The sequence below is a fragment of the Oncorhynchus tshawytscha genome, linkage group LG03 (assembly GCF_018296145.1).
Source record: "Oncorhynchus tshawytscha isolate Ot180627B linkage group LG03, Otsh_v2.0, whole genome shotgun sequence".
Taxonomy (NCBI): Eukaryota; Metazoa; Chordata; class Actinopteri; order Salmoniformes; family Salmonidae; genus Oncorhynchus; species Oncorhynchus tshawytscha.
In genome coordinates, this window is record NC_056431.1 from 51919789 (window position 1) to 51934707 (window position 14919).

Consider the following 14919-nt stretch of genomic DNA (forward strand, 5'->3'; position numbering starts at 1 on the left):
CGCAGTCGTCGGTGAACAGGGAGTACAGGAGAGGGCTCAGAACGCACCCTTGTGGTGCCCCAGTGTTGAGGATCAGCGGGGAGGAGATGTTGTTGCCTACCCTCACCACCTGGGGGCGGCCCGTCAGGAAGTCCAGTACCCAGTTGCACAGGGCGGGGTCGAGACCCAGGGTCTCGAGCTTGATGACGAGCTTGGAGGGTACTATGGTGTTGAATGCCGAGCTGTAGTCGATGAACAGCATTCTCACATAGGTATTCCTCTTGTCCAGATGGGTTAGGGCAGTGTGCAGTGTGGTTGAGATTGCATCGTCTGTGGACCTATTTGGGCGGTAAGCAAATTGGAGTGGGTCAAGGGTGTCAGGTAGGGTGGAGGTGATGTGGTCCTTGACTAGTCTCTCAAAGCACTTCATGATGACGGATGTGAGTGCTACGGGGCGGTAGTCGTTTAGCTCAGTTACCTTAGCTTTCTTGGGAACAGGAACAATGGTGGCCCTCTTGAAGCATGTGGGAACAGCAGACTGGCATAGGGATTGATTGAATATGTCCGTAAACACACCGGCCAGCTGGTCTGCGCATGCTCTGAGGGCGCGGCTGGGGATGCCGTCTGGGCCTGCAGCCTTGCGAGGGTTAACACGTTTAAATGTCTTACTCACTTCGGCTGCAGTGAAGGAGAGACCGCATGTTTCCGTTGCAGGCCGTGTCAGTGGCACTGTATTGTCCTCAAAGCGGGCAAAACAGTTATTTAGTCTGCCTGGGAGCAAGACATCCTGGTCCGTGACTGGGCTGGGTTTCTTCCTGTAGTCCGTGATTGACTGTAGACCCTGCCACATGCCTCTTGTGTCTGAGCCGTTGAATTGAGATTCTACTTTGTCTCTGTACTGGCGCTTAGCTTGTTTGACGCAATACGAAACATCTCCCAGTCCACGTGATGGAAGCAGTCTTGGAGTGTGGAGTCAGCTTGGTCAGACCAGCGTTGGACAGACCTCAGCGTGGGAGCTTCTTGTTTTAGTTTCTGTCTGTAGGCAGGGATCAACAAAATGGAGTCGTGGTCAGCTTTTCCGAAAGGGGCCTTATATGCGTCGCGGAAGTTAGAGTAACAATGATCCAGGGTCCTTCCACCCCTGGTTGCGCAATCGATATGCTGATAAAATTTAGGGAGTCTTGTTTTCAGATTAGCCTTGTTAAAATCCCCAGCTACAATGAATGCAGCCTCCGGATAAATCGTTTCCAGTTTGCAGAGAGTTAAATAAAGTTCGTTCAGAGCCATCGATGTGTCTGCTTGGGGGGATATATACGGCTGTGATTATAATCGAAGAGAATTCTCTTGGTAGATAATGCGGTCTACATTTGATTGTGAGGAATTCTAAATCAGGTGAACAGAAGGATTTGAGTTCCTGTATGTTTCTTTCATCACACCATGTCACGTTGGCCATAAGGCATACGCCCCCGCCCGTCTTCTTACCAGAAAGATGTTTGTTTCTGTCGGCGCGATGCGTGGAGAAACCCGCTGGCTGCACCGCTTCGGATTGTGTCTCTCCAGTTAGCCATGTTTCCGTGAAGCAGAGAACGTTACAGTCTCTGATGTCCCTCTGGAATGCTACCCTTGCTCGGATTTCATCAACCTTGTTGTCAAGAGACTGGACATTGGCAAGAAGAATGCTAGGGAGTGGTGCACGATGTGCCCGTCTCCGGAGTCTGACCAGAAGACCGCTTCGTTTCCCTCTTTTTCTGAGTCGTTTTTTTTTTGGGTCGCTGCATGTGATCCACTCGGTTACACTGGTTGTAAGGCAGAACACAGGATCCGCATCGCGAAAAACATATTCTTGGTCGTACTGATGGTGAGTTGACGCTGATCTTATATTCAGTAGTTCTTCTCGGCTGTATGTAATGAAACCTAAGATGACCTGGGGTACTAGTGTAAGAAATAACACGTAAAAAAACAAAAAACTGCATAGTTTCCTAGGAACGCGAAGCGAGGCGGCCATCTCTGTCGGCGCCGGAAGTATTCCGATATGTGAGAAACTTAACATTTTCTCTTGTAAAAAATATACTGAACAGAAATATTAACGCACCATGCAACAATTTCAATGATTTTACTGAGTTACAGTTCGTATAAGGAAATCAGTCAATTGAAATAAATTCATTAGGCCCTAATCTATGGATTTCACATGACTGGGCAGTGGTGAAGCCATGGGTGGGCCAGGGAGGACATAAGCCCACCCACTGGGAAGCCAGGCCCAGCCAATCAGAATGAGTTTTCCCCACAAAAGAGCATTATTACAGACAGAAAGAATCCTCAGTATCACCAGCTGTCCGGGTGGCTGGTCTCAGACAATCCCACAGGTGAAGAAGCCAGATGTAGAGGCCCTGGGCTGGCGTGGTTACATGTGGTCAGCGGTTACGAGGCCAGTTGGATGTACAGCCAAATTCTCTAGAACGATGTTGGAGGTGGCATATGATAGAGAAATTAACATTAAATTATCTGGCAACAGCTATGGTGGACATTCCTGCAGTCAGCATGCCAATTGCACGCTCCCTCAAAACTTTAGACATCTGTGGCATTGTGTTGTGTCACTAAACTTCATATTTTACAGTGGCCTTTTATTGTCCCCAGCACAAAGGTGCATCTGTGTAATGATTATGCTGTTTAATCAGCTTCCTGATATGCCACAAGTGTCAGGTGGATGGATTATCATAGCAAAGGAGAAATGCTCACTTACAGAGATGTAAACAAATTTGTGCACAAAATTGGAGAGAAATATGCTTTTTGTGCGTTTGAAACATTTCTGGGATCTTTTATTTCAGCTCATGAAACCAACACTTTACATGTTGCGTTTATATTTTTGTTCAGTATACATATACAGTGGGGAGAACAAGTATTTGATAACCTGCAAAATCGGCAGTGTTTCCTACTTACAAAGCATGTAGAGGTCTGTCATTTTTATCATAGGTACACTTCAACTGTGAGAGACGGAATCTAAAACAAAAATCCAGAAAATCACATTGTATGATTTTTAAGTAATTAATTAGCATTTTATTGCATGACATAAGTATTTGATACATCAGAAAAGCAGAATTTAATATTTGGTACAGAAATATTTGTTTGCAATTACAGAGATCATACGTTTTCTGTAGTTCTTGACCAGGTTTGCACACACTGCAGCAGGGATTTTGGCCCACTCCTCCATACAGACCTTCTCCAGATCCTTCAGGTTTCTTGGCTGTCGCTGGGCAAGACGGACTTTCAGCCCCCTCCAAAGATTTTCTATTGGGTTCAGGTCTGGAGACTGGCTAGGCCACTCCAGGACCTTGAGATGCTTCTTACGGAGCCACTCCTTAGTAGCCCAGCCACAACCCATCTTCAATGCTCTTACTGAGGGAAGGAGGTTGTTGGCCAAGATCTTACGATACATGGCCCCATCCATCCTCCCCTCAATACGGTGCAGTCGTCCTGTCCCCTTTGCAGAAAAGCATCCCCAAAGAATAATGATCCCACCTCCATGCTTCACGGTTGGCATGGTGTTCTTGGGGTTGTACTCATTCTTCTTCTTCCTCCAAACACGGCAAGTGGAGTTTAGACCAAAAAGCTCTATTTTTGTCTCATCAGACCACATGACCTTCTCCCATTCCTCCTCTGGATCATCCAGATGGTCATCGGCAAACTTCAGACGGGCCTGGACATGCGCTGGCTTGAGCAGGTGGACCTTGCGTGCGCTGCAGGATTTTAATCCATGACGGCGTAGTGTGTTACTAATGGTTTTCTTTGAGACTGTGGTCCCAGCTCTCTTCAGGTCATTGACCAGGTCCTGCCGTGTAGTTCTAGGCTGATCCCTCACCTTCCTCATGATCATTGATGCCCCACGAGGTGAGATCTTGCATGGAGCCCCAGACCGAGGGTGATTGACCGTCATCTTGAACTTCTTCCATTTTCTAATAATTGCACCAACAGTTGTTGCCTTCTCTCCAAGCTGCTTGCCTATTGTCCTGTAGCCCATCCCAGCCTTGTGCAGGTCTACAATTTAACCCTGATGTCCTTACACAGCTCTCTGGTCTTGGCCATTGTGGATAGGTTGGCGTCTGTTTGATTGAGTGTGTGGACAGGTGTCTTTTATACAGGTAACGAGTTCAAACAGGTGCAGTTAATACAGGTAATGAGTGGAGAACAGGAGGGCTTCTTAAAGAAAAACTAACAGGTCTGTGAGAGCCGGAATTCTTACTGGTTAGTAGGTGATCAAATACTTATGTCATGCAATAAAATGCAAATTAATTACTTAAAAGTCATACAATGTGATTTTCTGGATTTTTGTTTAAGATTCCGTCTCTCACAGTTTAAGTGTACCTATGATAAAATTGACAGACCTCTACATGCTTTGTAAGTAGGAAAATCGGCAAAATCGGCAGTGTATCAAATACTTGTTCTCCCCACTGTATGATAGTAACAACTTTGTTGTCTTTCTGACACTCTATCATGTTCCCTTTAAGGCTTGAAAATAATGCAATTCATGCATTGAATTAAACTGTAATAAATGTATTAAATTAATTCATATTAAATAGAAAAAGGGCATCGTCCCAATGTGGGCAGCCTACATGGGGCCAATATTTTAGCGCGCATTGGTCTCACATCGTGCAAATGTGGGCATGTTTGCTGGGAAAAGATGGGTATATTTCAGGCAAAGTGAGTGCTGCCTTCAGCAGATATGGGCTGGCCACACTGGGCAAATGCCTTGGGGGCCAACGTGGAGCCGATGAGCAAAGGCTCATTGGCCCAATCTTGGCAGCCTACATAGGGCCAATATTTTAGCCCGCATTGGGCCCACAGACTTCAGTCTGGTGTGGTTTGGCAAATCAAGGAGAGACGTAAAGCCTGCTTTGGCATTGTTCATAGGCTTACAACCTGGCATCACCCAAGCCAGCACACAACATTCGACTCAGACAGGCACATGTAGCCTCAGACATGGGAAACACTTTCCCTGAGACATGGCTGTAGACTCCTATGGTATCTAACAGCCATACCCAGTGAACATTACTGATTGAAAACACCTAATTTCATTGACAAAAATGGTTTAAATGACATATTTTCGACCAGTTTTGCTCACTGGGATAGGATTCTACAACCATGTCTCAGGACAAGATGCAGTGGACTCGAGAAGAGTTATAGGACTGTACGTGTCAGTGGTGACCATGAGAGAAATGGATAGCCTTGTATTCTTCTCTCTCTCTCATGTCACAAATGGCTGTCTCCCTGACAGTCAAAGTCAGGGTTCTCCTCTGTGTTTGTTCCCACCCATAGATATCACTGTGTCCCTCACCTCTCTCAGAGAGTACTATAGAGGTGATGATGGATGATACAGACTGCGGACTGAACTGCATGATACCACAGAAGATATATTATATAGGTGGTGTGTTCACCAGATAGGAAAGCTATGTGACGTACTGTACATTCAAATACTACACTCCTTACACATGTTGGACATGGGACAGAGGGACCAGAGGACAAGGGACCGAGGGAGGTTTATTCGTTTTTCATCCCCATGCTAGGAATTCCTAGAATTGATGAGGTAGCTTTTACCAAGTGTATTAACACATGTATGTAGGAAATTTTACTAATATACAGTATGTTCATATTCTAACACAAAATGTATTCTTAATGGGTTTTAATATGACCTCTGTTACATATCCGTGATCTTTGTGAATATTGTAATAGTATAAAGTTGGTTATTCAAAATGAATCATTTTCTATTGTTATGTGTGCACCCCAAGGGTCTAGTTTTAACGACTCTGTTTCCCTCAGCTCCATTAAACAAGTCTTGTGTTTGCGCTCGTCTGTGTCCCATGCAGACTTACGATCACGATGGCTATCGAACTGTGGCTAGTCTGATGGGTTTTTCACCAGGCAATTACAATACTGGAGTTTACACCTGATGGGATGGTGGAGCAGGAATCTATTAATGGTGGGATGTTCTAGAACAGTGCTCTTGGGTGTGCTTAGTGTGCATTAAGATGTGGTTGCTCTCGCTCTCTCCTCATGACAAATACACAGGTTAGGTTGTGGTGTGTTGTTTTTTTCCTCACATTTTCCTCACAAAGACATTAACAGAGAGATTACAGAGTCACCATCCATGTTTAGAATATACAGTATGGATTCCTTATGAACAAACATGATATGGCTGGAGCGACTATATACTAATTTCAATAGCACAGTGTACCGCAGGCAGAGAGAGGTAATATATCATACACAGTCCATGAGCTAATAAATTACGTTTCAGGTTATTACCCCACATGAATCATCTACAGGCTGACAGGTAATAGTTGGAAGGAAAGGTTTTAATGAAAGTTATTCCAGTTGGAAGGAAGGATACGCACCAGCCTCTGGTTTTATTGCCTCTTTCTGGCAATATTCCCTACATCAGGGTTCCCTAATAGGCGGCCCGCATGCCAAATTCAGCCCGCAGGTGATTTTATTGGACTGTAAAATCACCAGGAAATCATCTCAAGAGTGATTTTAATTTAGGAATCTGTTCTCACAAATTTTCACACATAAACAGAGTGGCATATGTGAACATATTCCAATGTAATCCAGGTTTAACATTTCAAATGCTAAATCTGTTTGGGATTCTTGAGGTCAGTTTGCACTGTACAAATGATTTGTAACTATGTTGAATGTAATTGGGGACCCCTGCCCTACATAGTGCACTACTTTTGACCAGAGCCATATGGGAATAATGTTCTATATAGGGAATAGGGTGCCATTTGGGACACATCCCTAAAGAAGGGCCATATTAATTATTCATGTTATGCCCATGGCACCTGCATCGTCTGAAGATAAAGAGTTTGCTTTGTTGCATTTGAAAGATTTCAAAACTTTAGCAAATGCTAGTGAGTGTTGCTAATGTGTAGGCCAGTTGGTGTGTGTGTGTGTGAGTGTTGCTAGTGTGTAGGCCAGTTGGTGTGTGTGTGTGTTCGTGTGTGCGTGCATGGTGCCGGTGTGTGTTACTGATGGGAAGTTCGGCTCTTTTTACTGACTCTGATCTTTTCAACTCGTTCAGTCAAAAGAACGAATCCTTCGTTCATTCATTTGAGACAGTAATGTCCAGAGCACGCAGGACCCACTACCGGCGAACGATGAACTCAAAACAGTCATGATTCTACAAGCCTCTCGTTCACCTCGTTCAACATAAAAAGGCACTGCATGTTCAAAGTACGGAGCTCATTTTGACCTCTTAATGCCTCCGGATGCTCGGCAATTGTGTCACCCCTTCCATACAGAGCCTCCGACTCCATTCCAGATCAAGCATAAATTGGCTTTAAGGTGCTTATTGGAGCTGTTATTTGTAACTGAGACTTGTAGTAAAAGAGTGATTTAAACAATGTACATTTGTTCATTACGAGGCATACAAATACAATTATTTATTGGTACATTTGAAACAAGGTCTAGTTGTGGCCGCAACCGGACTAGATTGTGAACGACTCCTGGCGGAATGCATTGCTTGACTGCAGTGAGGGTGATTGATAAGCACAATATCAATTGCGAACTGCAGTACCCCAAACGGTTCGTTCTCGAGTTCCGAGTTTGCTGAGCAGAGGTTGTGTATGTTTTGCATCTACAAAGCTATGTCCGTCATAACATTCAATAATCAATTAACTGCATTCATTCTTGCACCATACGATCAATTACCAGTTCTAAACATGTATTTTGTTCTCTATCCTGCCTGCAGCACGATCTATTTTGCCTGCACGCCGGAGGAGCGCATATTAAAGGCTCTGTGTGGTCAATCTGAAGTCTGAAGTGGCCGTACAGTTTTAACTGCGATGCAGCCTCCTCAGACGTCAGGGCTTTCATACTTATTGCGCTTAGCAGAGCAGAGCTGTTGTGAAGGAAGTTGTCAAGGAAGTGAGTTTGTGTTTATATAGGATGTACCGCCCCCACCTACCATAAACCAATCATGTCAATGTGGAGCTATACGGAGCCCTCCGCATTGTTACAGCATTTGAGAGGCACACCTTGATGCGGTACAGAGCTTGATTTGGCCTCTGCGTGCCTCCAGAGGCTCCACAATTGCATCACACCCTCCATACGAAGCCTTCAACCATATTTTTGGATCACGCATAAATTGACTCTTTTTTTTAATGTTTTTTTTTCTTTCATTTTTTCCACAAACAAACAAACAAATAAAAAACATTGTAAAGCATAAAAACATTGAGCATGACATCCAGACATATCCTCCAACATAGCACACAGTCAAACAGTATCTCACAAGCTACAATAGTGAACTAAATGGGTTCACAAGCATAAGTAATCACCTCCCAGTCTGAGAAACATGACAAGTAAAACGCATCCAGCTTCTAGAATTGTTGTTTCTACCAGTGATCCGAGCAAGTATTTGTTCATAAGATGCCACCTCCAACATTGATTCTATCCACTGTTTCAGAATAGGAGTGTCATGAACCTTACTCTAGCTGCTGTAACCATACCAACAGTGATCAGTGCAAATTCCTCCTTTGTTACATTAGGTAACTCTGTTCTATCGCCTAAGAGACATTTTCTCAGTGAAACTGGAATTGTTAACCCCAACCATTCCTCCAGCTATTTCAAAACATCCTTCCAGAAAGGTAGCACTAATGTACATTCTCATATTGCGTGTAAAAATGTCCCAGTGTCTTTTTGGCATTTCCAATACAAAGAACTGTTGGTCAGCCACATCTTATGAAGCCTTGTTGGGGTCCAATAAAACCTATGTAGTATCTTATATTGAGTACGTTTTCCCCTGGCTTCCCTTATGTTCCTCCCTGAGCTGGACAAGATCTTCAACCAGGTATCATCCTCAATTTCCCATATTGAGGAAAAAATGGCTGCTTTATGTTTGGGTAATTCCAAATACTCAGCTATTGGGTTCTTTCCTGGATGTTGTTGATAGCCGGTTAACAAACATTCTCTCAATTGTAAATATTTCCAGAAATGTCCCTTGTCTCTGACATATTTTTGTACCAAATCTGAGTATGACATTTAAAAATCTTCATTGTACAGATAACTTATAGTATGAATTCCTTTCATTAGCCACTGTTTCCAGTACACAGACTTTTTTCCTATCTGTAAGCCTAGGATTGTGCCACAATGACGAGTATCCTTGTTTTAGATGTGATATTCCACATATCTTGTGTACTGTTCTCCACACCTCTTTTGAGGGTAACAAAATTGGGTTGGGAGTTTCAACAAACCTCTCCCCTGTAAGACTATGTGACAGAGTATCAATAGAGGTGAAAGTATAACTTAGTTCAAACTCTATTTTTATCCAATCCAAGCCAGCATCCCTTTTGCCCCAATGCTTCGCAAATTTAGCCATTTCAAATGATAAATTGTACAATTTAACATATGGTAAAGCCAAGCCTCCTACATCCCTTGGTGAGCACACCTTCTTCATATTAATCCTGGGTTTTTTCTTTTCCCACAAAAAGTATTTAGTTAATTTGTCATATTGTTTTAAAATACCGGTCTGGAATATTCTGTTGTGACTTGACTTTAACATTAATCTGAAGACTGTTATTTATGTAATTAACTATGTTTGATTGTTACCCGATTTAAATTAATCATGTAAAAATGAACTCATTAGGATCTGGGGCACCACGAGAGCGGGTTCTTTGAAAGAGTTACCATCTCCCGAATTAAACTCTAAAAGGTCTTTAGCTATCACATCTATAAACAGTCAATTTATTAATCATAACCTCGTATCATATCACCATTCTGAATAGTTGTAATCTCCTTGCATCTGCAAAAACCAGAGCCTTATTTATGATTCAGTACTACACAAATTGGTTTAATTATTTATTTACTGCCTAATTAAATGGAAACACAAGATAAACATACATACTCTGCACCGGTTATTGACTGGCTGAAAACAGGTCCCTAGCGGAATGACAACAACATGGATACTTGTTAAGAAGAGATGGAGAGGGAGCAAGGGACAGAGACACTTAACATTGGCAGATTCAGAAACTACTCTCACCTACACTAACCATATACTTTACACACGAGCCTCCGCCCACTTTGAGAAAGAAATCATGAATTTATTTACGTGAAATGCCTGGGTTTGCCGGGGATCTCTCAGTGAACGGGGCAGCCTTGGAAAGTGGGTTGGGCCTTTTCGCGGCACGCTTGTAAGGCACTGATTGTCCGAAATGGTTCCAACAACATCTCTACTGTTGTCCTTTTTCGTAGTTGTCCAGTATGCGGTGACTTGTCGTGTAGTCTTGAACAGAACTACAGAATTTATTTTTCTTCCATTCGCTATTGAAGATGCTTATTTGAAGATAGGCTAGCCATCTGTATTGATGGTTCCCAAATGGGGTGATGAGAGTAGTGTAATATTATGGTTTGAGCAGAGTAACAGGATGGTCCTACTTAAATTCACTTTCGAAGATACTTTACTTCACGCTTTTTCTGGAACGCTGTGATAATTCGTATCCCATCATTTACACCTTTTGCTCAAAAGGGGCGGTTCTGGCAGGCTGGCACAACTCCTGAACTCACTTCGGGCGGTTATTACTCACTGTGTAAAGTTATGGAAAACAATTATCTCTTATAACTTTATACTTCTGTTATAGTATAGTGCAGGTCCTGTACCTGGCCATCTGATAATCTAAGTAATTCTATACCAGATGAAAAAGTATCCATATCTATGGGGCTCTCTGAATAGGAGGATGAATATCAATTTTCATAAAAACATTGAAACACACTGTTTATCTCTTTCAATGAGGTCACCATCTTATTGCCCTTTATTGATGGAATTACATTAGAAGTGTTCTGCATTTTGTGTTGTCTTGCTAGTAGCCTGCCTTTCTTCTCACCTCCCTCATAAAAACTGGTTCTAAGTCTAAACAGTGCATATTCTGCCTTTTTTAAATACATTTCGTGCAACTGAAATTTCTATTTGCAGGCAGTTTGAAATGTGCTATCTGTGAAATGTCTTGCCAAATCCCTTTCCTGGCCACATATCTCAGATTCTAATCTTTTTACTGCCTCAGCCCCTTCTCTCTTCTTTTTTGGACTCATGTGCTATTCTTTTCCCTCAAATATATGCTTTAGAGGTTTCCAATACTGTGGAAACCTTTTCAGTTGACCCTATGTTGATTTCAAAAAGGATCTAAGATCATCTGCTTGTGTTTGGGTAAATATCTCATCTTGTAATAGAATGGTGTTGAGGCTAAATCTACCCTTCCTCACATTTTCGGAGTTTATATCAACATGTAACACTACTATTACATGATATGTGAGGGCAACGGGCCCAATCTTGCAATCAATCACATTATTAACCATGAAATGAGATATCAAGAAGAAATCTATTCTGGAGTGTGTTATGACAGTGAGAGAAGAAAGTATATTCTCTATCATTAGGATGGACTAATCTCCATATGTCTCTAAGGCCCATATCTTCTACTAGCATAAGTATTGCAAGTCTATCCATTGGTGTGGAGTTACTTGTACATGTACTTCTATCAATCATATTGTCCATTACTTGGTTAAAGTCTCCAGCAAGGACGATCTGCCCCTCCATATTTCCCAGTACAGTTGACCTCATAATCTGGATACTCCTTCTTTTATGTTGCATAATACTCCCTTAATCCCATTTATAAGAGCCTCAATGCAGATACACCTGCCAAATTCATCAGAGTGTTGCTTCAAAATTACAAAATTAACTATTTTGTTAATCAGAATAATCACCCCATTTTGTTTGGAATTAAATGAGCTATGATAAACTTCTGCAACCCAGTCTACTCTAAATTTCAGTGCCTCTGTATCTGTTAAATGTGATTCCTGTATGAACACAATATCTGCCTGTTTGGATTTTAAATATGTTACAATCGTTTCCTCTTCTTGGTTACCACAACCTTTTATAGTCCAAGAGATTATGTTTACATAACCATTAGCCATATTTGCGCTGAGTAGTTATAGCCTGTGAGCGTGAAGTGTCCCATTTAACACTCGTGACAACTCTAATGAACATCAATATATAACATTATATATGCTCTAGCTGTACAAAAAACAGTGTAAATAAACGTAGAAAACCAATCCCAAAATAAAACAAAACAACTAGGAACGTAACGTTGCTTCTCAATGAGTTAATCATCACAGAACTGTCTTTGATGCTGCAAAAGATAACCTGCTGTCTCAACTCAAAATTCCTTATGGGCCGTGAGACGCTTGAAAGGCTAAATTACTGTAGCAACACTCCCCAGAATCCCACAAACACATAGGCTGTACCTTGTCTCGTCTTCTTTATCTGGGCTAAACACCTTGCTCCAGCAAGAATCTCTCTGCCTCCACATTGTCCGTGAAAATAATCCCTTCCAAGTAAAGAGCGGGGTCACTGGGAATGCCAGTGTATGCCTGACTTTCTTCTCGTGTAGTTGGTTCTTCGCCATTGCAAACGTATTCCTCTTCATTGCTAGTTCCTTGGACAGGTCCAGCCGGCTGCCTTCTCACTGAACACCACTTTTTTCTTGCGCCGCTTTTAGTACCTTGTCCCGGGGTGTAGATCGTAGGAAGCGGATGAGAACCATTCTCGGGGGCCTATTCTTGTCAGGCATGGTTAAACTACGATGGGTTTGTTCAATTTCGAACTTCGTGCCTGTCATCAAATCCTTCTGCAATGATTTTCTGAGTTAGAGAGGGAGGCTTCAGACAGGGACACCACAGAGTTGTGTAACTACCAATTAAGAGGACAAATTATGCAAATTCACAGAGTAGATGTTATTCTGCATGACAGACCAGAGATAGATGGCAGTACAGCAGGTTAAATGGGACTAGAGAGACAGGGTTTGTGAAATAGTGTAGGGCCGTGATGTGAGATGACAAGACAAAGCAAATACACCACGAATGGGCAATTGGGCGGCCAGCCCCTCTTTTGTAGACCAATAATAATATATAAATATATATCTATTTTTTTAATGGGGGGGACTCAGTTGGGGTCTCAACATTCTGTTGCGAATTAGAATAATTATTACACAAGGCGCAATTTAGAAATTTGGTTGTGCATCAGCAGTCAATCAGTTGGCACATGTCAGCAAATATTTTTTAGATTGGTAAATTAGTCTAGCGGCCAGCTACAGTGCCTCAGCAATCTACACACAATACCCCATAATGACAAAGCGAAAAACAGGTTTTTAGGTTTGTTTGCAAAACAGAAATACCTCATTTACATAACTATTCAGTAAACCCTTTGTTATGAGACTAGAGCTGGCCTCCTGACCAAACTGGGCAATCAGGGGAGTAGGGCCTTGGTCAGGGAGGTGACCAAGAACCCCATGGTCACTCTGACAGAGCTCCAGAGTTCCTCTGTGGAGATGGAAGAACCTTCCAGAAGGACAACCATCTCTGCAGCATTCCACCAATCAGGCCTTCATGGTAGAGTGGCCAGACTGACCCACTCCTCACATGACAGCCCGCTTGGAGTTTGCCAAAAGGCACCTAAACACTCTCAGTCCATGAGAAACAAGATTCTCTGGTCTGATGAAACCAAGATTGAACTCTTTGGACTGAATGCCAAGCGTCACGTCTGGAGGAATCCTGGCACCATCCTTTGGTGAAGCATGGTGGTGGCAGCATCATGCTGTGGGGATGTTTTTCAGTGGCAGGGAATGGGAGACTATTCAGGATATAAGCAAAGATGAACGGAGCAAAGTACAGAGAGATCCTTGATGAAAACCTGCTCCAGAGAGCTCAGGACCTAAGACTGGGGCGAAGGTTCACCTTCCAATAGGACAACGACCCCAAGCACACAGCCAAGACAACGCAGGAGTGGCTTTGGGACAAGTCTCTGTATGTCCTTGGGTGTCCCAGCCAGAGCCCGGACTTGAACCCGACCGAACATCCCTGGAGAGACCTGAAAACACCTGTGCAGCAACGCTCCCCATCCAACCTGACAGAGCTTGAGAGGATCTGCAGAGATGATTGGGAGAAACTCCCCAAATACATGTGTGCCAAGATTGTAGCGTCATATCCAAGAAGACGCGAGGCTGGAATCGCTGCCAAAGGTGCTTCAAAAAAGTACTGAGGAAAGGGTCTGAATACTTATTTATATGTGATATTTCATTTTTTATATATATAATATGTAAATTTGCAAAAATGTCTAAAATCCTGTTGTTGCTATGTCATTATTGGCTATTGTGTGTAGATTGATGATAAATTAATAAAACATTTATAAAACCTATTTAATTATTTTAGAATATGGCTGTAACGTAACAAAATGTAGAAAAAGTCAAGGTCTGAATACTTTCCGAAGGTACTGTATCTAAACTTGTAGTAAGCATGTTCGAATTACCGACTGGTCTGGGGCCCATTGATCATCAGTTATCATATTAAAAACTGCAAACATTTCTCTCCACCCCATGGCAAAATGTGTAGAATTGCAGGAAATTAGCTGTAAAACTGCACATTTTTATCTCCACCCCATGGCAGAATGTGTAGAAATTCAGCAGACTTGCTTTAAAACGGCAACATTTTCTCTACGCCCTGTGGCAAAATGTGTAGAATTGCAAGGAATTTACTTTAAACATATTTTTTTCCCTCTTCACTGTCACAGGGGGGCTGCTATAATGTTTTGCTTGCAAGGAGGGGAGTGGGTATGGATGTGGGTACGCAGACCCACGAGCCACTGCGGCCCCTCATGAGTTCCGTCAAAATTGCCCATCCCTGAAATACACAAACATGATGTAAATATTGACTTTCACACTGATGATTGATGGAAATGAATAAAATGTAGAATGTTGCAAATTGCTAGGGTACAGTTTACATCCCTGGCCAAATAGCTAGGGTACAGTTTACATCCCTGGCCAAATAGCTAGGGTACAGTTTACATCCCTGGCCAAATAGCTAGGGTACAGTTTACATCCCTGGCCAAATAGCTAGGCTATTTTCTTGCCAGGA

The 14919-nt window shown here is 42.6% G+C and overlaps 1 protein-coding gene across 1 annotated transcript in view; it reads left to right on the top strand.

The window, feature by feature from the left end:
• Positions 1-14919, top strand: part of LOC112238651 — a 48888-nt gene that overhangs the window by 26167 nt on the left and 7802 nt on the right. The window lies entirely within an intron of this gene.